Below are 27,662 nucleotides of genomic sequence, written 5' to 3' on the forward strand. Positions count from 1 at the left end.
TGACATATATCACATCTCTTGACATAGTCAAATGAATCCTGGAAGATGGACAGCCACCAATATCTAGCCCTTAAAGCTTTCTGTGCCATTAACCGCCCAGCAAAGTGCCCTCCACAAGTGGAGTCATGGCACTCTTCCAAAATAAAGGGAACCTCGTCACACATCATACATCGGCGATAAATATCATCAACACCCTGCCGATATAATGTGCCTGCGATCAAGGAAAATTTCAATGCCTGATGTTTGATTTTCCTCTTCTTTGATTTTGATAAAGTAGCTCCAGTCTCTCCCATAGAAAGATAGTCCGTTATAGCACCATATCAGGAGAAAATAGATGTCGTATCAATCTTAAACAAAGTCTCCATGTCACTTCCTTCAGCCACACGATCTCTTTTGGCTCTCCGAAATCCACAAGACACTCTACAATGCCCTGAAGCTTTGGCGGCTTGCTCTTGATCTCATAATCAAATTCCTGAAAAGTGATTAAGCACTTTGCTAAACGGTCAGGCGGCTATAACTTATTCAACAACAATCGAAGCCCTTCCACCTTTGTATAAAAAACCACCCTCTCATAAAGAATGTAGTGCCTAAACTTTTTGGTCGCAAATACCATCGCAAGGCACAACTTCTCCATATAGGTGTAGTTAATTTTTGATATGCCCAACTTCCGACTAGCAAAAGCTATTGGATGATACCACTTTTCCTCCCAAATTTGGGCCAAAAACAGTAGTTGATACTATACATAGTTGCTGCTGAAAATATATAGAGCATTTTACCCCTTTTTGGTGCTTTTAAAACAACTGCTTTGGCAAGCTCCTGCTTCACATCATCAAAAGACACTTTGCAAGCATTACTCCATGTAAACTGACAATTAAAGGACAATAGGTTTGTCAGTGGCAATGTTCTTTCTGCCAAGGCATTGATAAACCTCCGATAATACCCTACTGAGGATAGAAAGCTATGCACTTCCTTTGGAGTACATGGCAGACTCATGGAGACTATGACCTTGATCTTTTCAGGATCAGTCGCAATCCCTATGGAACTGACCACATGGCCTAACAAGAGCCCATAAGGAACTCCAAAGACGCACTTCTGTGGGTTAAGCTATATGCAAAATTGTCTGCAATGCTCAAAGCACTTCCGCAAAATGATCAACTATCTATTCCTTACGGTGGCTACCCCCAGAGATCGTCAATGAATACTTTCAGCTCCTCTGGGAAGATATCACCAAAGGTCTTGTCGGCTATTCTTTGCCACGAACCAAGTACATTACACAACCCAAATGTCATTACATGGTACGCAAAGGTACCAAAGACTGTAATAAATATCGTTTTTAGCTTGTCTTGCTCAACGATCGCCATTTGGTTATACCCTGCAAAGTAGTCGATAAACGAATAGATTTCCCTACCCACTAGTTGATCCAAAATTTGGTCAATAAATGGCAACGGGTAGTAATCTTTAACAATCTGCTTATTCAGCTCTCTAAAGTCTACACAAAGATGGATTTGATTATTATTCTTCTTCCTGATCACAATTGGTGAGCACCATTCAGTATGTTGAACAGGGAAGATCAAACCTGCTTTCCACAACTTCTGTAGTTCCTCGTACAACCCGTCCCTTAATTCAAAAGGCATACGCCTTACTTTCTTACGTACAGGGCGGGTACCTTCCTTTACAGGAATAGTATACATAGCTAGATTGGGAGAAATACCCCAAAGTTCATCATAGCTCCAAGCAAAGATAGTGCAAAACTCTCGAATTGAGGACACATAATCCTCTCTTTCTTCCGAACTAAGCATGGGCCCTAATTTAATTGGCTGTGAATCATTTAGCGTACCAAGATCGAGCTCAATAATGTCCACGTCTCTTATTCGATCATGAGGCTCTATCGGCTCATTCAAGGTTATCTGATAAATATCCTCTGTAGTGGACCCTTCCTTAGATCCATCGCTCGATGACGTCTTACTACCAGATGGATTATCTATTGTTTCTAATTCAGTAGAGGATAGTGGAGCTCTCTCACTCTGAGGAGACTCAAGGTAAGTATCCACTATTACACGATGGGCATCTCGACCTAGAATCACTCGACCAGCGGGTATATCGACTTGACAGTCTGTCCGTAGAATTCATGGCATGCCTAGCAAAACTTGATACCTAGTACGTCCTACAAACCTTATCACCCTAAAGTCCAGATAGCATTCCACGCTCGCAACTGTAATGTGGACCTTAGTAATGCAACCTTCTAGTTGTCTTAGACTATCATCTGCCATCCTAAGAAGTGTGGACCCGTCTTTTTAGATCTCTAGACCTAACCTCTCTATCAAGTCTGAGCTTATGATATTGGCGGAGGATCTAGTGTCCACGATAGCGTACTCCACTAATATTCCATCCACATATGCTGGAACCCTAGGGCAATGCTTTTTAGCATGATTGAACCAATCTTCCCCCACTCTAGCTATGCCCAAAGGTTCTACTATATACCCTATACGTAGGATTTTCTTGAATTCATTGCGTACTCCTGGAGAAAGTTTAATCGATTGCAGGAGATTCACGTCTGGTTTGACTTCACAAAGGGAACTTTCTAGATCAAAGTCGTGATAATTAGCCAAAGTTCTCTTCTCGCGCCAAACCATTCGCTCCTTTGGTCTTCCCATTGGCTTTTGTGCCTCTTTTTTAGCCTTTACCTTCTTTCTTGGCAATCCTTTATCCTCCTCAGGATCGACTTTACTACCAACAGGTCTTAATGGTCCACCTTCCTTATCAGGATTCAGGACTTGCTTTTCCCTAGCATCTTGCTTAGGGCTTCCCTCGACAGGTTTTGCATTATCTTTTTCACCCTCTTTAGCCTCTTGTTACAGCTCGTAGATTGGAAGTTTTAGCATCATTTACACATACAGCCTCAATAAGGCTGACTCCACTGCCATGAGGTAACTCCTCTACAACAACCTTTCCTCTTTGCAGTATTCGCCTTGGTCCATCGTCTTGCTAGAGATTATTCCCTTGTGCGTGATGGTTAACTGGACCTGGTTGTTTACTCCCTTATTGAAGAGAACTAATCTTACTCCAATAGATAGCGGCTAAGTGGCCGAACTTCCTGTAAATATCACATTTGACATTCGGGCAATTCCTAGGGAAATGTTGACCACCACACCACTTACAGCTGAACCTTGAGAGGCTACCCTCTTTAGGGCGTCGGCTCCCTATAAACGTCTGTTGCTTCTTAAGGAAATTGACATCCACAGCTATTTGTCGATACAGTTCAGAGATCATATCAGTGTAGTGCTTCATCATGTTCTTAACTTCAGTAAGGACATTAGAAGCACTCGACTCATAGCCGTGATCGTCAGTCTATCACCCCATGGGCCTAACCACTTGATTAGGGATTAGTCGCTAACCAACTAGGACAACATTAGGATTCATTATTTGATTTCCACCACTATTTACTGAGGCTGCCTAACTAGCCATAGGCATAGTCATGCTAGGAGGAGCTGGTAACAAAGGCAGATTCGACATACTACTCCCTCTGCCACCCGTATTTAACATGGGGTCCCCTTGACTTCCATTGGTCAAGGCCAAATTGTTACCATTCCAATTTATCCTTGCTACAAGCGCGACTCTGCTCCTTCTGCGTGGGTAATGGCAGTGTCAATATCTACCAAAGCAACACTACTCAGCTGCACCTGGATATTAAAATCCAATCCATGTAGGAAATATTGCAACTATGTAGCCGCTGGAATGGGAATATAAGCATTAAGTTTGTGAAGAACTTGCTTTAGTTTCTTGGTGTATGCCTGGACATTCTCATTTGGCACTTGGCGTGTTACGTTCAAGACACGCAACCAATATTGTCCACCCTTCTCAGAGGCAAACTTTCTACGAAAAGCCGTAAAGAATTGGGCACTACTAGTTATGGTTCCGGCTTCTAGACCGTGATACTACACTGCCGCTCTTCCTTTTAACATCATGTTGAAGAACATCATCAGGTGTCCTTCATCTTGGATTCGATAGTTGAACATGAGCATTTGAAACTCCTTAATGTGGAGTTCTCCATCTTCTTCTACTAACCCATGAAAAATGGGCAACGGTGCTTCTAATGCCGGTAAAATCCAGTGTACCTGCTAGAATTGCGATAGATTGTGCCATGGCTACAACTGGATTGACAACATGAGTTTATGTGGGCAACACTACACCCCCACTTAGTGTGGGTTGATTAACTAGAAATAGGGAAGTACCAAGACTTCCACTTGCACTCAAAGAGCTGGTCATAACACCTAGGTTACTAGAACCACTGCCACTTATGCGTAACGGGCTGCTTCTTTGAGGAGAATAATGACTTACGATCTCCAACCGCTGTCTAGCCCTCTCAGGACGTTCTGCTTTTTGTATTTCGGCTTGATGGTCCTTGTCAGAGGACATAAACCAATTATTTGGTTCCTAAAAACCCTAGATTCGAGAACCACCACTTGTTGGTGGCTCCCGACAGATGCACCACTGATGGGACCCAAAATGGGCCGACACTGGTTATGGCACTAGCGAGACCTCATGCATACAACAGACAACCCCACCACGCGATGGCCTGGTGGGCCAGGAGCATCTAAGACTCACTTTGCACTAAATGCTTATGACAATTTTGTGTTCGTATCCAATATGTAGTCCAACGTTCACCTTCCCATCTCCTCAGAGGGAGATCCCATAGCATATAGGCATAATTCCTCGTAATACACACATAGGGAAGCACCTCTAGGCTAATTGCCGCGGCTCCACTGCGACTCTCCTACATCTCAGGGTTTAGCCCCAAGATGTGTCACTAACACATAAAACATTCGTACACACTCCACTCTTTCATAACTCAGCATTCCAGGAGATTTTTATTTACCTTACAAAACTTTCCCCAATGGAAGTACTCGTCTAAACCTACAGCTTAGGTTTCCTATCCTCTCAGTGTTGGTCAAAGTTTATAAAACAAGTGCAATGCATTCCAGGAGATACCACATGGCATGCTTGATGCAAGGTGTATGATAATTGTGCACAACCATTTTAGGATTAAAAAAACCAGCCATGTGAGGTGTAGAAAACAACCCTTTCATGAATCTTAACCAAGCGTTACATGCTGCGCTACTTTAGGGACTAGCACACGGGACTTCCGTGCTACTAGTCACCTCTATTTAATTATGGAACGATCTCTAAATGCTATGCAAAAACAGGGAAATCAAAATTTGTATCTTTTCAACAAGTAGATTGTCACACAACCTTCATCTTTCCTTCACCGTTTAGGTGTTGCTGCGGTGCATAGATGTAAATGGTTGTTTTGTACCATTTTTGTATGTAAAAAGTGATAAAAATGGACTTTAACATAAAGGACAAGGCCAAACTGAGGCTTGACCTCATTCTTTAAAATTGCCACACATTCACACACATGAATCTTATTTTTCTATAATTTTTTAGTGTAAAAAAATCAATTTTTTCCATTTTTGCTATTTTTCTCTATTTATTATTCATGAAAAATATATATTTTTTGATTTATTTGTATTGACTCATTTTTTTGACTGAGATTTAACATTTTCTCTGGTTTTATCCCACTTTCATCCCTTTTCTCCAACTCAAAATAGAAAAAAACCACTAATTTCCACTAAAAACGACATTTTATGGGTTTTAAAGCATAAATAACAACTCTAAATCATTACGGGTTCTATGTTTTTGTAATTCCAGCCCTCAATGATTATGTAAACAAGGTTCAAACAAAATTTCATTGCATATGAACAACATTTGGACCATGAAACAACAAAAACAATCAAAATTCTTTGTAAAATTGAAGCATACCGCGTGTCTTTCGTGTTGCGGGTTTTTTAATCATTATTCTGAGCAACCCACAGACCGACCAACAACCATTCTTCAATGCTAAACCTCTTTCCTCAGCCTTCTCTTCATCTTGAAGCAATCCGATCACAGCCGGACAAGCATTCTTCAGCCCCTCTCCTTCTTGACTTCTTGCACACGAATTGCCTCTATGCAGGAGAGAGGGAGGAGAGAGAAAGATTGGTTTTTTTCCTCTTCACTCAGTGCATCATTTCCTGATTTGTTTGTGGCGATGGAGGGTGAAGGATAGATGCATTCCAAGCCCAGGAGCACTCCTCCTGACTCTGCAAATCAGAAATCAATCATCATGGGAAAAAAGAGGGGGCGCAAAAAACTGACGCCCCCCCCCCATCATTTCATTTCGTGGCCTTTTGGGCCTTAAGCTCTTTTAATTAGAGCTTCTAAACTCTAATGAACTTAACTAGTTCATGACTTTGTATTCACACTTGTGGTCAAGTGGTTTTTTCAGATTTGAGGGGCCAAACGACATCGGAATCGAGATCCATCTAGATGGATGGCTCCGTGATATCGAAATCTACAAAGCTAGATCCCGTCACGCTCTTCTCGGCTTCTAGATCCAATAGCTACTTCAGAACCCCAAACCTTGCGGGGATTAAATGGGGGATCAAACAATCTCGGAATGGAGATCTGACGCTTGCGTTGGATTCCTGTCGTCATTTTACATCTAGGAAAACTCGAGCGCCACTGTTTGATTTTCCATGAAAATAAGCACTAATGCTTTCGGGACATGCCGCTTAAAATCATCCTGATTGCCACCGCCGCCTTCGACGAAGTCTATTTTTCCCTTGATATTCGTAATTTTTGGCTATTTTTAAGCACTTCTCGGCATCAAAAATCATCTGTCATCACAAGTATACCCCACAGCAAAATGGGGATGCAAAAAGAAAAAATAGGAAAATTGCAAAAGTTGCACGAGCACAAATGGCTAAAAAGAATATGCTTTTTTTTTTGTTTGAAGCTAACCATACTATTGTCTATATTATGAACAAAACTCCCACAGGTACAGTTCATGGGATGACTCCCAAAGAATGCTTTACTGGCAAGAAGCTCGATGTATCACACTGTCATAGGTGAGTTGAGAGTGAGCACGGATGTTATTTTTTATTAGATGAGTAGTTGATTTGCACTTGCTCATGATGTATTAGATGATGATAATGATCATGATAGCTATGTGTAGAAAGAAAAGCAAGAATCACGCAGTCTTAGTGGACCAGAAACATCATATGGTACGACTAAGGAGTTGCCCCACACCGTCAGGTGGATCTATAAGTGTTGCAGGCAAAGACAAAGGAAAGAAAAAAGTGGTGGATGGTAATGATGCATCTACTAGTCATTTGGGATTTGATGGAGATTCTAGTGGTTCAGAGAGTTTGGGTGATGAGCTTGGTATTTCTTCAGTTAGGACACTAGGTGTACAGAGAGCTCATAGTAATGTAAAGGCTCCATTGAGTGATCCAGTGGTACATAGGTCTAGCACGGTCAGATACCATGTTAAAAGATTTGGTTTTGAAGGTTATGCAACTCACCATTATGCTTATATGGTGAAACTAGTTGAGGATCTTGAGACAACTTGTTTTGAGGATGTTGTTGGTCATGCTCATTGGGATGTAGCAATGGATGAGGAGATGGCTGCATTAGAATCCAATAAGACTTGGGATTTGCTATCCTTGCCTAAGGGTAAGAAAGCTATTGGTTGTAAGTGGGTTTACAAAGTCAAGTATAATGTAGATGGTTTCGTTAGCAGGTATAAGGCTAGGCTGGTTGCAAAAGGCTATACTCAAACATATGGCATAGATTATGAAAAGACATTTAGTCCAATTGCTAAGATGGCAACTGTTAGATGCATGATTGCCTTGGCAACAGCCAAAGGTTGGAGTTTGAAACAAATGGATGTTAAGAATGCCTTCTTGTATGGTGAATTGCAAGCAGTGTATATGGAGCAACCAACAGGTTATGAGGATTTAGAGCATCTCACATATGTGTGCATGTTAAAGAATGCGCTCTATGGGCTGAAGCAAGCACCTAGAGCATGGTCTAACAAGATTGGAGAGTATATTATCAATATTGGATTTCATATTTCTGATGTTGATCACTCACTTTATGTGAGAAGGGGAGATGCAGGTTTGGTCATCATAGTCATTTATGTGGATGACTTGATTATTATAAGTGACAGTGACAATGGGATTGCTAAAGTTAAAGACTTCTTGAAGAAGAAGTTTGAGATGAAAGATTTGGGTGAGCTGACATATTTTCTTGGTATTGAGGTGATCAGATGTGATGATGGTATATGGCTATCCCAAAGGCAGTATGGCTTGGATATGTTATCTAAGTATGGTATGACAACATGTAAGCCTTTTTCAGTACCATTGGAGTGAAATGCAAAGTTGAGTGCCGATGTTGGGGATGAGATAGAAGACCCTACTATGTTCAGGAGAATAGTAGGGAGTTTGATTTTACATGACTATCACAAGGCCAGACTTGACCTATGCTATTGGTCTTGTCAGTCAGTTTATGTAGATGCCTAGAAAGCCTCATTTGGATGTAGTTAGACATATATTGAGATATGTGAATTCCACTTTACATTATGGAATTTTTTATGAGGCAGGTAAGGATGTACAGGTCTTTAGATACACAAATGCAGAATGGGCCGGTAGCATGTCAAACAGAAGATCTACTAGTGGATTCATGTTTTTCCTTGGTAATGCAGCAGTTATATGGAGCAGCAAAAAACAACCTACAGTTGCTTTATTGAGTACGAAGGTTGAGTATAGAGGTGCTGCTATGGCAGCATGTGAGGTGGTATGGATGCAAAAGTTATTAGGTGATTTGGATGTGCAAAAAGATGGTCCATTTGTCATTCATTGTGACAACATGAGTAGCATACAACTAGCTAGGAATCTAGTATTCCATACTAGGACAAAACACATTAAGGTGCACTACCACTTTGTGAGAGAGAAGGTATTTGCAAGAGAGATTGGCTTGGTATATGCCAGCATACAGGATCAGATAGTTGACATTTTCACAAAGGCATTGGGTGCAGAGAAGCTTCAAAAGTTTCAAAGCTTACTTGAAGTTGCAGGGATAGAGTTGAGCTTGAGGGGGAGTGTTGAGATGGCAAGCTCAACACGTGCGGACATTGATGATGGACAGCCTGGCTAGATGGGTCTGCACATCTACACTTAGCATGTTGGTGGTCATTATGATACTCACATGGGCACTAACTTATCACTTATTATATTTAGTTTGTTACACCTACCTATAGCTGGCAAAGATATAGTACCAGTCGATTAGTGTAGTATGTTATGCACTGTTTGACTTAGTAGGCCACTTTCCTCTATGTTGTATCTTATCAATACTTTGTGTATATTGTATAGTGTATGTAAGAAGAGGAAGAAATCAGCAAGAAAACGTTTTGGCCTCCATTTCTCTTCTTGTGTCCTTGAGTGAGCTTCCTCTTGTGTATACAGTGTGTGTTTGGCGCAACAGCTCAAGCAAGTCCCCCCACCACGCGATTCTTGACACTTTGTCAACATAATGCTGCTAATGTTATCATTGTACATGATAACTCCATCATCCATCTCTATTTCCATATTACATAATAGTAATATCAGCCACGTCTGCTCACTTGCTCTATACTCAACTTCTGTAATAGATAAAGAAAATGTGGATTACTTCTTATTGCTCCTACTCACCATGGATAAACCAAATGAAAAACATACTCACAAGTGGATCTCCTATCCATAATACCTCCTACCAAGTCTTCTCATTTGTATATCCAAACAATGTAGACTTAATCCCTTTCTCATAGAACAAGCCAAAGCTAATTGTCTTCTTCACATATCTCAAGACTCACCATGGTTGAACCAAATGAAAAAGCATAATCATAGGTGGATCTCCTATCCATAATGCTTGTTGTCAAGTCTTCATATTTGTATCCAAATAATGTAGGCTTGATCCCTTTCTCATAGGACAAGCCAAAGCTAATTGTATTTTTTATATATCTCAAGACTCTCCTCACTATATCCAAATATGCTTGCATGGATTTTGCATGAATTGGCTAATCACTCCCATTGAATAATTCAAGTCCCTTCTTATTATGGTTAGGTAGATCAAGCTATGAACCATCTTCTTGATCGTAGTAACATCCTCAACCTATTGAGGCTTACATGCTATTATCCCAGCCACCCATGCTTTACTTCAGTAATCTCTCTCTCAAGAGTACCTGTAATGATAAGATCATCAACATAGATGACCACAACAACCATTTCATTCTCTGTGTGTCTGTCATAAAGTGATTAATTAGTCATGCTTTGCCAAAATCCCATGCTACATATGAACTTGTTAATCCTCTGACACCAAGCTCTTGGTGCTTGCTTCAATCCATACAATGCCTTCCTCAACTTGCACACATAATTCAAACATTTTAGGTGTATATATCCTTTTGATTGTGATCCATGTATACTTTTTGTTCCAATGTACCATTCAAGAAAGCATTCTTGACATTCATTTGATATAATTTCTAGCTATAGATGGAAGCTAATGCAATCATGGGTCTCCTTTTGTAGTCCGCTTAGCCACTAGACTAAATGTCTCCTCATAGTCTACACATATGTGCATAACCCTTTGCAAACCAGCCTTGCTTTGTATCTCTCCAATGACCCATCAAAATTTCACTAGACTTTATACACATACTTGCAGCCAATTGCCTTCTTGCTATAAGATAACTCAACTAGATCCCATGTCTTGCTCTTTATGAATGCATCCATTTCCTCATCCATGGCTTCCTTCCAATCTTTGCTTCCCCCTGCCTCTTCAAAGTAAGTAATCTCTACATGTTAAACATAAGATACCATGTATGCATAATGTGTCTTCATGAATCCATTATATGTCAACATGTCAATTAGATGCCTCACTCTATTTGATCTCCTCAACTATGGTATATTAGATGGTGTCTTAACCATTCTTACCTATGGTAGAACATACTTTCCTCCACACTTTATCCCTATAGTTCTCACAAGTGGTACCCCCAACTCATTATCCATAGGCCCTTCCTCATAACTTTCACCTTTCCTCTACACTTTATCCCTAGAGTTCTCACATGTGGTATCCCCAAACTCATTATCCATAGACTTTTCCTTAGAACTTTCACCCATAGGCTTCTTTTCTTATGTAAAATTTTCCTTATTTTGTGCACTCCTCAACTTGCCACTCCATGGACTATAACTTCCACTATTTTCTTCATGAGGTTCAAACACATCCTCAGTATGCTGATTTCTTTGACCATTGTTTGCAATTTTCTTACCATGACCATCATCATCACCATAAGCATCCATCTCAATTTCCACTTTTGGTCTATACCAAGACTCATACTCAATGAATGTTATATTCCATATTTATGTATACTCCTTTATTTATAGGATTAAAGCATTTATAGTCCTTCTTCTCATCTGGATACCCAAGAAAAATGCATTTGATAACTTTTTGTTCCATCTTTTTCTTCAAGTCATCAAGGACATGAATATAACATGTTCAACCAAAGACCCTAAGATATGCAACTATAGGAGTTATTCCATACATTTTCTCATACATGTGATGAGTCAAATATGTAGGTGTCTTGTTCATGATATGGGTTGCAATTTTTGAGCTAATGTCGAGCTCAATAGTAGATTGAAGGTAAATTTGAGTTTTCACCTTTAGATTTGGTGCCCCATCTAATGACTTTATAGGAAGGATGGAAGTTCCACAAAGGAGTGATCATGCTTACATGGAAATCGGCATGGAGTATAAGCCATTTTCTACTCCATTATCTCCCATGCCAGGTACACATGATACTTCTCATGATATCGGAGATGTTCACGATGAAGGAACTAAATATACCAAGAACTGGTACATTATCCCTAAAGAGGATAGGCATTTCAAATTGCACTCAAGAAAAGGTAAACAAAAATGTCAGAAATTTATGGTGAGTGCTCCTTCTTCATCTTTTCCTTCAATTTTTACATCTCATGTCAATATGATTTTGGTGATTTATCTAGTTTTTTATTTGCATTTAATGGAAAAAAGAAACCTAACACTTTTTCCACAACAACTTAAATGAAACATCCATTTACTCTCCAGCCCATCCCACCCATTAGTTCCACTCCACTGTCCTTTCAACCTCCATTAAGTGCAACACACATGTCTCTCACATCACACTGAGGGGTCCTTTGCCCATAGGCACATTTTCCATGGGCATGCCTTTTAGGACCTTGTCTTTTTCCCCATCTGGATCGTGTCCCCATGATGGAGGTTCATCCTTCCATCCCCATGCTTTCATGCTTTTCATGGCTTGGGAATGCCACCCAACCACCACCAAGTGTGGATCAGTAGGTACCATAGTTTGCCTCCATGGCATTACCTAGTGGGCCTTTTGGTCATTTTATTATGCCCTAGCCATCTACTAGACATAGGGCTTATGTGTCCCTATGCCTCAACCTTCATCAGCACTTTATGGTCATAGTCATATTCCAATACCTCCACATCAATAAACACCCATTAGACACTTTTTGCCTAGGTCTACCTACCCCACTCCCCCTTCCATTTATTGCCCTCCACCAACTCCTTCCTATTCCACTTATTTGGCACCTCATGGTTCCTTCTCCTCATCAGTCAAACATGCATTTAATGATGAGGCTAATTTCAATGGGTTAAACTTCACTACTTGGTCAAATTTTATGAGACATGTCCATGATTCCTAGAGCCTATGGGAACTTGTGCAAGGGTTGAAACCCTAACCTAATCTCACACTTGTGCATGATCCCTAGAACCTATGGGATCTTGTGCAAGGGTAGAAGCCTCAATCCAATCTCATACTTGGTTCCATATGAGGTTGTCCGCTCATGGAAGGCTAGAAATACCTTCACCATTGTCAAGTTGATGCAAGGTCTATTACGTGAATTTCATTTATACTTAAATATTTTGACTTAGTATCTAAGCGTTGGGCACACTTGACTGACCACTATGTGGCTCACAATAGTCCACCCATCACATCAATTTGGATCACGAGCTCCTAAACTTTAAAATTACTAACTAGGATGACTTGAAAGTTAAGTTGGTTGAGTGTCGGCACCTTCTTAGAGGGTTGCTAAGTCCTTGGATGATTAGGTGACATTGTTTCTAAATAGATTGTTGAGGAAATACTTCCATTTTGTGCAACATGTGAGCTCACAGTCCACCACCATGCCCACAGTGTATAAATTTGAGTATCAACTACTATGTTACACTTAGCTATTTGATCTGTTTCATAGTTTGACCTCTTGAGAGGGAGCTTTTGTTGCTTCTTATCAGAAGAGGGACAGCAAGGGAAGGGTAAAAAAACTCAAAATTTTGATCAAAATCAAAATCAAAACCAAAATAGTGAGACCTAAGGAAACTCCTAGTCATCTCTAAAACTTGGGTGGCAAAATGTATCAAAGAAAAAATAGTATTGTTAACATTATTAGAAGGCTAGCCATTTTGACAATGATTATCAATCAAAGGCAAGAGGCACAACACCAAAAGCTAAGATTTAGACCCCCGCTCCTCAATCGAGCAATCCCCAAGGGAGGCAAAGTGTTGGAAGTGCCATCTAGCCATCAGCTAGCCATCTACCACTAGTTAGCCATCATAGTCACAACAATATTCTCAATGCCAGAGGGCTTTTTTGACTGATTTATAGAGGCCCATATTGTCTCTATAGTAGTAGAGACATTTGAGGATACGAGTCTCATTCACATTTTGAGTTTCCTCTTGAAGAGGTGACTATAGCATCCCACTTATCACGATAAAATACTTGAACTACTCCTTAGATTATGGGATACTGGAGCTACCCATCACATGGTCCCGATCATGAACATTTTTATCTCCCAACTCTCTATAGTTAGGCACGTTTGAGTTCGGAACAACTCATCGGTCACAATTTAGGCTCATAGTCACATCAATTTTCCAATTTACTAGGGCCCAAATCATACTCCACTAGATGATGTATACTATGCCCCCAACTTGGGGTGAAATTTTTATGTGTTCAATAGCTTTGCTAGTTGGGTCGAGCGGTCTCCTTCACAGCAACCACAATTGAGGTCCTTGACTCTTAGATTGGTTTAGTGATTGCTCAAGGTGAGGCACAACCTAGTGGCCTATATCACACATCATACTTTCTTTCCAAGATAACAGTCATGGGCTCTGAGTTTCACTATTTCTAGGCTTTAGCTGCTACATGGGAACCTATGAGAGCATTGAGCATCTTTGGCATTTTTGCTTATTATGGCATCTCAGATATATGACTCTCTTTATGAGTTGCCATGTCAAAAATTGGTTGATGGCCTTCCCCGCTTGAAGCTATTATTGGATGTCTATAATGCTTTTCAACCCAAGAAATAGCACCGCACCCCATTTTCTTAACAGACTAAAAAAAAGCTAAGGTGCCTTTAGATTGATTTAGGTTGATCTTTGTGGTTCGACATCCACTACCACCTTAAATGGTGAATTGTACTTCATTTTTATTATGGATGATAATTCTCCTTACATGTGGGTATCCTTTGTCAAGCATGTCTAATGCCTTTGCATATTTTTCTACTTGGGTATTGTTGTGTGCATAACCAAAGCAGTCATTGTATAGGATGCATGAGGAGTGATAGTGAGGGTGAGTTCATCTCAATGAGTTTTTCAAGTTTCTAAAGGAGCATATATTTCTTGCCAGCTCACCTCTACCAACTTCCCCTCTCAGAATGGAGTAGTGGAGTATAAGAGCATGACCATCATGAACATGGCACGCTTTATGATGTTCAAGGTAGAGCTCCCTGAGAACCTTTGGGTCAATGCTATTAACACTTTAGTGTAAATCCTCAACTGGTCCTTGACTATAGTTGTTCCTTAGAGGACTTTGTATGAGACATTCTTTATCTCTCGGCTTGTAGTTTTCCACTTTAGAGTCTGTCATGCTCACAAGCACACCCATAATGATAAAATAGGCAAGCTCACTCCCTAAGTTGATCTTTTACTTTTTATAGGATACTCCTTTGAAGAAAAATCCTATCGTCTATTTGATCCTCGGATAAACAAGGTGATCATTAAGAGAGATATAGTGTTTGATGAGAGGGACATTGTGTAATCTTCTATACTAGATTATGTGCCCTTTTTTCACATTGTTCCTACTGAGATAGTGCCTTTTGAGTAGGGTCTACCACTTGTTCTTGACCTAGGCATAGATTCTTCACCTCTCAAGCCCCCTCCGTCAGACTCGTTACCTCGCTAGTACTAGCAAACCATGAAAGACTTGGGGATCCTTCCACCGAATTCCACTCTAGAGAGCCCTAGAAGATCTCTCAGCTTACACCTCAAGCTTAATTTGCATCACTATTTACAACTAATTACATAGCACATTCTGAGCTAGATAGTTGGCATGAGGATCTTCATCATGGCACCCCCAATGGCAAGAGGCTATGGAAAAGGAGCTAGAGAGTATTGACCAAATTGAGACTTAGACCTTTTGAGCCACAAGAAAGTCATTGGGACAAAGTGAATTTTTAGAACTTAGCTAAAAGCTAAAGGGGCTTTGGATAAATACAAGGCTCTCCTTGTGGTGCAAGGGTTTTGACAGAAGCAAGGTATTAAGTATGAAGAGACCTTTGCTTCTGCACCATGGTTAACTTCATTTTGTCTATTGGTTGCACTCGGTGCTCACCATGGTTGGCAGATCTATTAGATGGACAAGCATGGTAGTCCTTGTTCCAAAGGATAGATGAGTTCCTTAGGACTCACAATTCCATTATACCCCTTATGACCCAAATTTATATGTATATACTACTTCTAAGGGGGTCAGCTACATCTTGCTATATGTAGATGATTTACTCATCATCGCTCTAACTTTACGGCCATAATAGAGATAAAGGCCCACCTTTGCTTTACTTGTGAGATGACACGCCTAGGTCTATTGTCATATTTTTTGGGAACAGAGGTAGTTTGGTATGAGGGTAGTATCTTTGTTTTCCAATAGAAGTATGCACTTCAATTAGTGGACTAGCACTGCATGGATCAGGCATTGGCCTATGGCCATGCCTCTTGATCCCACTATCCATCTTTCAAAGATTACCATTGATTAGCCCTTCAATGAGCACACCTATAGGTCCATTGCAGGGAAACTTCTTTGGTTGATTCACACTAGGCCAGATTTAGCTTACTCTATTAGTTTGCTTAAGTAGTATTTCAATGTACCTAGGATGTCATTGGATTGCATGTTCGCATGTTCGCATGTTTTGTGATATTTGCAGTTCACTTGACACCCGACATTCTCATGGTGGCTACCTCTTTACCTTTGGCCCTAACACATATCTCTTGGGCCAATTGTAAGTAGGAGACGGTGGTGACTTCCATGGTAGAGGTTGCATATCAAGCTCTTTTCAATGGTGCCATGAAGGCCATCTACTTGAGGAGGTTACTGGTAGATTCCATGCGGCTCTCCCACCATTGTGTACTATGACAACCTGAGTGCCATTGCCCTTGCAAGAAATTTGATTATCACACCATAGATGTAGCATGTGGGAGTCCACTTTCACTTTACTAGAGCACAAGTTGAGCTAGGCACCATTTTCCTAGAATTTGTGCCTTCTTCTGACAATTTTGCAGACATATTGACCAAGGTGGTTAATTGGTCAGTCTTGTAGTATTTGTTACCTAGGATCAGCTTGGGTACACCTCCTCTACTTCTTTAGATTGACGAGGAGAGGATGCTTCCCTCTAGCTTTCCCTTTCAATTTAAGAGGGGGTGGTTTTGCTTCAATTATCCTATTTATTAAAACATTTTGAATATTGTATATTCATCTGCACTATTAGGATGACATGATTGTAAAAGGAAACTTGGGCAAGTGGCAAATTCCCATGTAAGGGCATTGTCCAAGTGGCAATGTTGCATAGCATTTTTCATGAACGTGATCACACCCACATTGCCTCTTGCATAACTCAAATGCATTCGCATTCTATTTTGTAAACATGCATCTATACATATTTATCCCTCTTTAGTCTTTTTGAGTGATTGACTCTAGATCCAGCATATTTACGGCATGGCACATGGCAATCTCTAAGGCAATCTCCCTTGCTTACTTAGTATTGCCAGCTTGTTTGCTACATATCTTTTTTGCCTCTCCATATACCCCCCATATTTGTTGCACATTCCACTAGCCTATTACTTTGTCATCAATACCTAGTATTGGTAGGGATAACTTGTTTATTTCAAGAAAGCCTTTGGAACTGGCTACTTATCTCCCATTTGTTACTTATTCGACCACCACCTCTCTTTTTTGAAACAATGATTATCAAACAAGTAGAAAAAAAAGTTCATTATGGTTCTATGCACCTTTGCATGACTTGGTAGGCCACTAGGCAACCAATTGCACCCATTATCTGATGCCCTGGCCTCTCTGGAGTGACCACTTGGACTCCCTTGGTAAGGTAACCATCACCTCTATAGTTTGGTAGGCCAACCATCACCTTTATAATCTTGATAGACCACTAGGTAGCCACTGTGCACCCTTGGTTCAATGCCTTGATTGCTTTGCATGGGACACCTTGGGGTAAAACTATAATTATTCTTTAAAAAACTAACAACAAAAACATTCAAAATTTGAGTTAGGATTTCTTTCTTGCTTCATTTTTGGGCCTAAGTGGGGGTGTTGAGCTAAAATATACATTATGTGCCAAATTAGCCTCTTAAATAGACCCAAAATTGCTTAATTAATTAAATCCCTTATTTGGTGCATGATTTAAGAGAGTTTTGAAATGTTACATGGTACGAGGTTCCAAAGCTTTCTATAAATAGACCGACTGCCCTTCATTTAGTCTCAATCTCATTTTTGTAGGTTTTAGGAGTTGTATCTCCGTTGCCCACACCCTGTACTACGTGGAGAACATCACAAACATGGCTTCCCATTACTATCTTGCTATCATCTAACACCTCATTCTAGCCTCCCTCACCCACATTCAGCTATATCACCTGTTGATCATATGCCTTCCTAATTTATGTTTGAGGCCATGCATTCATCCTAAGCTACTAGTGTCATCATTCAGGCTGTGTTTACTGTCAATAGGGCCTTTTGGAGCTGTTGCCATCATCGACGTGCTGCCACCCACATCAAGCTCCTTGTGTTTGATCTTCTCTCTCTCCTATATGGGGTCATCCAAAATGTTGCCTATACTCTCCACCCTATTGTCCACAATAGACTATTTCCGTTTGCCTCTTACAACTATCGCTAAGTTTTCTCTCTCCTCTACAATTTGCATTTGCTACATATTCTCTCTCCTATTGCCTATTTGCATCAGTCCAGCCTTATGTGGCTATATTTGCTGGTGTTTGACTCTTGGAGGCTCCTTTTTTTTGCATTTTGAGATCCGTCAAGATTATGAGACACTCTCTTGCTCAACAACATTACCTCGGTCCTCAAGATATAAGAGTTCAGGATACAATTTTCATTCTTATACAATCTGTTTCTTGCATGAGCATTGTATGTTCAATAGTCATTCATTCATTTAATTCATTGTGTTCATTGTCTTTGTGTTACTCTAACCCTAAATGTGTTCTTTTTGAGTATATGCTTTGTCGTATTCTTTAGTTAATGTTTCTATGTTAGGGTATTCCTTCATAGTAGTATGTACTACCTCAACCCAATAAGTCAATTACATTTACATGTGATTCATCATAGCCCTGACTAGGATATAAGCAAATGACATTGGATTGAATAGGAGTTTTGTCCCCTTGGTTACATCATCGGTGCCATTGGTGGACATTATAGTTGTGGGATGTAGAATAGGTGTCCACTTCTAACCTTCATAATAAGGTTTAGAGAAAGAGAAGGGAAGGAATTGGAGTTTTGTAGCCACGTCATCAGGCAAAAATAGTGCAGATAAGGTCATGGCCCTCTTACGTGGCTTGATCCAATTGATTTGATGAAGTACACCCTCACCCAATAGTTGGACACTCGATTTTAGCTACACAAGAAAAAATATCAACAACCTTCTTATCTTCTATGTCTCTGTTGAATTGAGAGCAAGCCCCATGCTTAGCTAATAAGCAACCCCTCTGCTTGTGGCAAAAGCAGCCGCTTATCTTGAGCTAGGCCCCTACTTAAGCTATCCCTTTAAGTAGAAGGTTTATGCTTTGGCAAACAACCACAAGAACTCGACAAATAAGCCTTGTAAAGATGCTTCAATGGCTGCTCTTCTTCCTCCTTTTGATGATGAAGGCATTCAAACCGAGGCAGAAAATAAGTAAAATAGAAAGCTATACCTTGCTTGGGAAAGCCTCTTCAATACCTCCAATGCACTTTATGATCTTTTAATCCTTCAAACCAAACCTTGAACTTCTTGGACATCACCTCCTTTATTGTCGAGTTTCTTCAACCTTGTGCATGATAATGAATGCCTCTACCTCACCATGTTACAAAACATGGTTTAGCAAGAAGATAAGATGAGCTATGGGGGAAGGAAGAAGAACATGTGGAGAAGCATGATACCACCAAATAGACTTAATTGATTTTAGTTGAACCAAGTGTTAAAATACACGGGATCTGGAGCATGGCAGATGCAGAAGCTATGGAGGTTGAAAGAGGAAAAAGAAACTCATGAAGACATTGACCCTGACAAGCACAAATTGTTACACAAGTGAATTAGGTTCCAAGATTGAGACTTGGACTCATAAACACAATCTTGTGTATTGACAGTGACATGACACTTTACTGGAAAGAAAAGAGTACTATCATTGCGTTAGAAAAAGAGTGCAAGTACAATGCTTTATAGGAATTGAGTGGTGGTACTTTCTCCTACTATGCATATGGGATTCTGGTCTTGAGCCCTCACTGCTCCTCACAAAGGGATTGAAGTAGGTGTGATTGCAAATATCTCAACACCAAGTACTTTTTTTTTATAGCTTTTTTAACTTGATACCCTCACTTCTCTTTGCTTATGGGATGCATTGCATGCATTGTGTGTGACCTCTTTGGTTGCCGCTTCATCCATCCTTATCCATCCACATTCTCTTAGATTTAGTTCCCATACATGTACATCAAATATGCTAACATGGGTCATATTAAGAATTAGGAGCATGGAATAACACACTAACAATATCTGAACCATGCACGAACTCCATAGTGACTTGGAATGAACAACCACATCTCTTTGAAGTCTTGTCCTTTTATATCTTTTCTATCTCTACAGTTCTTTCTCGGGTAAGTTACTCATGAATATATGTGTGAATCACGTGAGTTCAAAATAAGGTATTTTTAAAATACCATTTTTATACATTTTTTACATATAAAAGGGTGTAATATAAAGGTTTTATTTACAAATTGAATAGAAAATGATTATGTTTTATTTAAGAAAATTTCACAGATAAGGATATTTATAAATAGGCCTTGAACATAGGTGATGTAGAGAATATACATATAGTAACTTCCCCAAGAGTTCTTTTTGCCATCTTGATGGCAAAACTACTCGATCATGGATTGCAAGGATTACAGGACATGTTAATGTAGAAATGGATTATGTTTTATTTAGGAAAAATTCACATATAAGGATATTTATAAATAGGCCTTGAACGTAGGTGATGTAGAGAGTATACATATAGTAACTTCCCCGAGAGTTATTTTTGCCATGTTGATGGCAAAACTACACGGTAATGGATTGCAAGGATTACAGGACATGTTACTGGATTGCTTGACTACAAGCCTATGTCGTATGCTCTAGCATAATCTATGCCAACAACCCCTCTAGTTTAGTTTGATTGGTGGTATAGATCTTGGTCACCCACAATGTTTTTCTTTTAGCCAAATTTTCACTTTTTAGGCTAAAATTATGGGTTCCCAAACAAATCGGATAAAAAATAGGGTCATTTTTAATACTTCAAAGTCATAATGATTGCCTAATATTGAAAATTTTGGCATAAAAATTGAGTTTTGATCATTTGAAGTAGCTATTTCTACAGAGAGAAAGTGTAGATATCCATAAACATCCACATAAAAGTATGTAACAATATGTGATAAGGCATTTCTCAAGTTGAGGATTTTATCAACAAATAATGATCACTTTTTGAAGAGAGATCTTTTAAAAAAATCATTGGTCACCTCTGAATTTGTGAGGACTTTGTTCCCAAGATATGGATCTACAATTGGCATGAATGATGCATTCCTTAGTCCATTACACCCACAAGCATCAACAAATGCCTTTAGGAAAGTAATAGGAATTCCATATTGGTGACTTTCCAAACAATGTTGCTCTTTCAAGCATAGGATTGTTGCATTGGACCATGATGAGCCTTGCTTTTGACACCTATATGGGTAGACTCCATGATGTGCATCCACATGGGCAATGCTTGGGTGTCCCCTTGATCTAAAGCATATACATGTAGATCCATTAGGCTGTTGGGCTACACATAACCCATCTATCACCCTCCTCCACTTCTTTAGATTCAAACACCTCATGATGTTGTGTGCTCTTAGTACTTCCAATATAATAGGTCTCAAGCCAATCAAATCTAACTCCATCAAAGAGCAACTAGTTCTATCAAAGACAAAGTATTGCTTTGAGAAGTACATGAGTGGGTTTGGCACACAAGGCGACACTTTTTTGATTCCATCATTATTCTTACCCTCAAGTGGCATGTCCTCATTGCTCATGGATATATCATCAGATGATATTCGATTTGTATCATCAACCAAAGCATCCATGCCCAAAAACCTACATAGAAATAGAATCCATAAGGTTCCAACCACACAAGCCATAACACATAGATCATATATGGTGTGTTTGCAAGTTGTGAACATAGTGTTATTCATTCACTATATTCAAGATGCATTCCAATGCCTTGGATCTAGATGCTCCATGCACATGCCATGCATCGCAATTGCATGCACAAATACAACATTATAGAGATTAGATGAATGACAAAACCCTTCAATTACTGATAATCTTAGATTGTATGGTTGATTCAAGTCAACAGGGATGGCTCTTCAATCCTAGATGGTGCTCGTTACATGGCTCTCCAATCCTGCATGGTGCTCCTTTCATCGCTCTCGATACCTACAATGTGCTTCATGCACGATGATAGGTTCAAGTCCCACGCATGGTTGTGATTCCACATACTACACAAGCCAAACCCACCGACCCAAGAAGGGTAAGATTCACCCTCAGGAAGAACAGAATCGAATGAAAAAACTAGGACATATTTTCCATGTCAAAAGTGGATTGTGACTTTTTGAGTTAGTAGTTTATCTTGAGTTACTTCGGGATGTACCATCTTAAATCACACATGATCCAAATTAAGGCGAGTGGTTTTTAAATTTGGAACACAGTCAAAATTGGAAAACTTGAAAATCCAGTCATCTCATCAGGACCCATAAAGCAACCACATTAGGTATAACCACCTTTTTGGGTTACTTATGTATCTTGGGTTACTTTGATCAAGATGAACATAATCCTAAACCACTGATCCCATGGGGGATAGATCTTCATGTTGCATAATGATGAGGGGGGTCATAGGAAGAAGATCTCAAGAAGTCTCAATTGTGGGTATACATTGGATCACGCACACGCACACGCACATGCACATGCACACGCACACGCACACGCACACACTCTCTCAATGAAAGGCACATGCCATAGGTTGTAGATTGAATGGAATCAATATTCCATAGGTGGTCAATGTGCACACGTGTGTGTGTGTGTGTGTGTGTGTGTGTAATGAATGAATGGGATCAATATTCCATAGGTGGTGCACGTGTGTGTGTGATGAATGATTTAATGAAGTAGAGCAAAGGAAAGGAAAAATATATGATAAAGAAATAATGAAGAAAGGTTTGGAATGCATCCAATGCATGTCAAGTTTGGGATGCATCTAGTGTATGCCATGTAGGCTTGGGTTTCTCTTTTGCCAGGTTTGGTAGATTGGAAAATAAGCAGTACAGACATGTAAAAATGTTGTTCATTGAATGTATTAACTTGTTGCCTCTTCTCTCCTTTAAAGGTATGATGAACTTTTTGTTGTAATCTAGATGAATTGCCATTTATCTTTTAAATTGAACCTCACCATCATATGAGAATTGAGGTCGGTAAATTGCTGAAGGTCAAGGGATACATGTTATATCTTTAGGATGTTGGCTTGACAAAGAGTTAATTTGATGGACTTAAATGGCAAAGAGCTAAGGTGGTCTTGCCTCACTAATGATAAATGAAATTTCTTAAACATCAATGACGGTGGACGACGAGCGTGGAATGACTATCTCCGTAGGCAGTTTTAGGTGTTGCACCCACCACACAAGAACCTTCCAAAATAAGAGCTCAACAAACCGTATTTATCATACTCCTATATTATTTTTGCTGTAGGTTTGGAAAGCCACGAACCTCCAGAGGGCTTCCCAAACCTACCCCCTTTTCCAAACCTCCTTTCTTCAATCGAAACCCCCTCCCCTCCCCTCTTTCTCACGTGTTATCTCTCATTTTCTTTTCCCCCTCCCTTTTTTCATTAAAGCGCCCCCCCCCCCCCCCCCCCCCCCCCCCCATTTTAAAATTAAAACCCCTTCTCCGCTCTCTCACTTATAATCTCTCTCTTTCTTTCCCCCCTCCCCTTTTTAATTAAATTCATCCCCCCTCCCCCTCTCTCTCATGTATAGGGCCTAGTTTTCTCTCTCTCTCTCTCTCTCTCTCTCTCTCTTAGTTAGATTAAAATTTTTAATTAAATATTTTAACAAATTAAATTTAAAGTTTATTGAGCATAATTTTTCACACACTTTGAGAGGGAGATAGAAGAAGAAGAATAATAATAATAATAATAAGACGAAGAGAGGAGGGGGAAAGAGAAAAGAGAGGAGGGGGAGGAGAGAGAGAGAGAGAGAGAGAGAGAGAGAGAGAGAAAGAGAGAGAGAGAAGAAGAATAAGAAGAAGAATAAGAAGAAGAAAGAGAAAAAGAGCCCCTCCCCTTTTTAATTAAATTCCTCCCCCCTCCCCCTCTCTCTCTCATATGGAGGGCCTAGACTCTCTCTCTCTCTCTCTCTCTCTCTTAGTTAGATTAAATTTTTTAATTTAAAATTTTTAAATTAAATATATTTAAAATATTTTTTAATTTAAAGTTTTTTTAACATAATTTTTCACACACTTTGAGAGGGAGATAGAAGAAGAAGAAGAAGAATGATAAAAAGAAGAAGACTGAGAGAGGAGGGGGAAAGAGGAAAGAGAATAGTCTTTTTTAAATTAAATATTTTTCTTCTCCCCTTCTCCCCTCTCCCTTATGTGTAGGGCCTAGGTTCTCTCTCTCTCTCTCTCTCTCTCTCTCTCTCTCATAGTTAGATTAAAACTTTTAATTTAAACTTTCTTTTTAATTAAAATAAGGGGAGAGAGGGAGGGAGGAATATATATATATACAAAGAGCAAAAAAGAAAAGAGAGAGAGAGAGAGAGAGAGAGGGGAAACAAAGAGAGAATATAAAATTTAAGAGAGAGAGAGATAGAGAGAGAGAGAGAGAGAGAGAAAGAGGGAAAAAGAAAAAAGGAAAAGAGATGAGAGAGGGGGGAGAGATAGAGAGAAGAAAATGAGAGAGAAATAAAAAAGAAGAAGATAGAGAATTTGAACACAAAGAGAGAATTATAAAGAGAGGAAATATAAAATTTAAAGAGAGAAGAAGAAAAAAAGGAAAAGTGAGAAGAGGGGAAAGAGAAAATGAGAGATTACATGTGAGAAAGAGGAGAGGGGAGGGGGTTTCTCTGTCTCTCTCTCAGTTAGATTAAAAATTTTAATTTAAACTTTTTAATTAAATATTTTTAAATATTTTTTTAATTTAAAGTTTTTCGAACATAATTTTTCACACACTTTGAGAGGAAGATAGAAAAAAAAGAATGATACAAACAAGAAGACGGAGAGAGGAGGGGGAAAAGAGGAAAGAGAATAGTTTTTTTTAAATTAAACATTTTCCTTGTCCCCTTCCCCTCCCCTCTCTCATGTGTAGGGCCTAGGTTCTCTCTCTCTCTCTCTCTCTCTCTCTCTCATAGTTAGATTAAACTTTTTAATTTGAACTTTCTTTTTAATTAAAATAAGAAGAGAGATATATATATATATATATATATATAAAGAGCAAAACAAAAAGAAGAGAGGGAGAGAGAGAGAGGGGAAACATAGAGAGAATTATAGAGAGAGGAAATATAAAACTTAAGAGAGAGGGAGGGGGGAAAAGAAAAAAGGAAAAGAGATGAGAGAGAGGGGAGAGAGACAGAGAGAAGAAAAGGAGAGTGAAAATAAGAAGAAAAAGAGAGAGAATTTGTACACAGAGAGAGAATTATAAAGAGAAGAAATATAAAAATTAATGAGAGAAAAAGAAAAAAAAGAAAAAAGAGGAGAGAGAAGAAAAAGAGAGAAGGGGGGAAGAGAGAGAGAAGAAGAATAAGAAGAAAAAAGAGAAAAAGAGGAAGAGAGATGGAAAAAAGAGAAAATGGAAGTCTTTTTAAATTTAAATATTTTTGAGAGAGAGAGAGAGAGAAGATAAAATTTAAAACAAAGAGAGCGAGAGAAGAAAAAGATTAAATTTAAAAGAGAGAGAGGGAGAGAAGAAAAAAGGAAAATTAGGAGAAAGGGAAGGAGAAAAAAAATGGGCGAAGAGAGAGAGAGAGAGTGTGTGTGTGTGTGTGCGTGTGAGTGAGTGAGAATTATATGTAGGGAAAATACAAAATTTACATACTTTAAGAGAAACTGAAGGGGGGAGGGAAAAAAGTGAAAGAAGAAGAGAGAGAGAGAGAGAGAGGGAACATGTAGAGCGAATTATAGAGAGTGGAAAGATAAAATTTAAAAAGAGGGAGAGAGAGAATAAAAAATAGAGGAGAAAGAGAGAAAATAGAGAGAAGAAAAGCGTAAAGAGAAGATGAGAGAGAGAGAGAGAAAGAGAGAGAATAGAAAAAATTCAAAAAGAGAATAAAAAGAGAGAAAAAGAAAAAAAAAGGAGAGGGAGAGAGAAGGAAAACAGAGGAGAGAGGGAGGAGAATAAAGAGAGAGAGAGAGAGAGAAGAAAAGCGGGGAGAGAAAAAAAAGAGAGAGAAAACCCGGAAAGAAAAAAATAAACTAAAATAGAAGACAAAGAAAGAGAGAGAGGGACAATTAGACATAGGGAATTTTGGGGGTGGGGGAGTGAGAGAGAGAGAGAGAGATAGTAAATTTAAAAATTAGAAACAGAGAGGAAAAAGAGGAGAGAGAAAGATGAAAAATAGATTGTTAAGCAAAGTTACCGCGCGATAGCACCGTAACTTTACTTGCCACTTCGAGACAGCGAAACAGCCGTAGTATTCTGGGCGCGCACTCCCGCTAGTAGTTATTAAATTATTATCCTTCCCGTCAACGTCTGACCTCATTCTGTTCGAAGGCTATCGTCTGACGCACGAGTGTGCACATGTGGCCGATTGTCTCGAGACTCGGCTGATGGTGAATCTGTTTAAAAAGTCTTAAGTCTGTGTGGCTGACGGGGTGCCAGAGGGAAATACCACGTCGCTGACAGCCATGACGGGTGATTGGCCAACGCCCAATTGGCAATTAGGGTAAGGTACAATGCTGGACATACGATGCTAACACACTAGACCCCATTGGCACCACCATTATTATTTTAGACGCGAAAATATTGTAGTAAAAATAAAAGCCGCTTTTACAGAGGCAAAGACTGGTGAGTTGAGAAAATTTGTGAACTTGACCAGCTCATTTTTACTAACTAGTACAATGCTAACTATTGCTAGTTGTTAGCATTGTTAATACCATTGTGGTTATTAGTGATAATAGCACTAACAACCAAATTTTCTCTCTTGCACTATTAATCAAAACGTCTAACATTAACTAATATTAGTAACTAATGGTACAAAGTGCCCTTTTTTCCAAGAAAATTTAAGGACTGTAATACGTGTTGTACATATCACATGTAGATTTGCTATTTCAATGGCAACTTCAAGCAAGCGCACTCTCTCTATAGATCTTCATGTCAATGAAAGTGTAATGTGTGCACTTTAGATGTAGATATTGCATGCATTGCATCTACTACACATATAAAAGTGCACTATATTCTGGGAATCCATCATATCTCCAAAAGAAGTTGAAGCAATATTTCATCACTTAAAGTGCCTCATGGTGGGCAAATACAACATTTGTGATATAAAGAACTTAACTTATGTTCAATAGAGATTGCTAATCAAGAACAATTTGATATACATTTTATGAAGGTATTTAAGAATATAAAAAAAGAAAAACCTTGTATGCACACATAGAAAATATAATGAGTAAACGGTTTGCTCCAATTCTTTATCAAATACAATTATGATTGATGTTGCTAGGATGTAATGAGGTTATTGAGAGGTTCCCCAACTATGTGGGTGTGTCGATAGTGGATTTTTCATATATTTAGTTCTTTAAGATACAAAATGAGATCTAGTCCATGCATTAATATTCAACCGTAGTGAGAAAATTTGTTAACATCACTTACAATTAGAAAGAGAGGGATGTACAAAAGCAAACCACTTGTTCATTTCAAATGATAAAGCGCATGACACACTTTCTATGTAACACTTTTAGTTTACATGTCAATTGCTTGAAGGATAGTTGTAAGTAAAAAACATTATTTTGCTTTCTTGAAGAGAGACAATACTAAAGTCCATGTTACATGGTGGGATTTTCATGCCTTCACACCAAAAGGAGGATAGCTATGATGAAGTTATCTATGAAGGTTGCCATGGTGTATTGAGTGATACTATGCATTGGTAATAACTTCA

The sequence above is a fragment of the Lygodium microphyllum genome, chromosome 1 (assembly GCF_053477565.2).
Source record: "Lygodium microphyllum isolate KBCC chromosome 1, Lygodium_microphyllum_v1.1.10, whole genome shotgun sequence".
Lineage (NCBI taxonomy): Eukaryota > Viridiplantae > Streptophyta > Polypodiopsida > Schizaeales > Lygodiaceae > Lygodium > Lygodium microphyllum.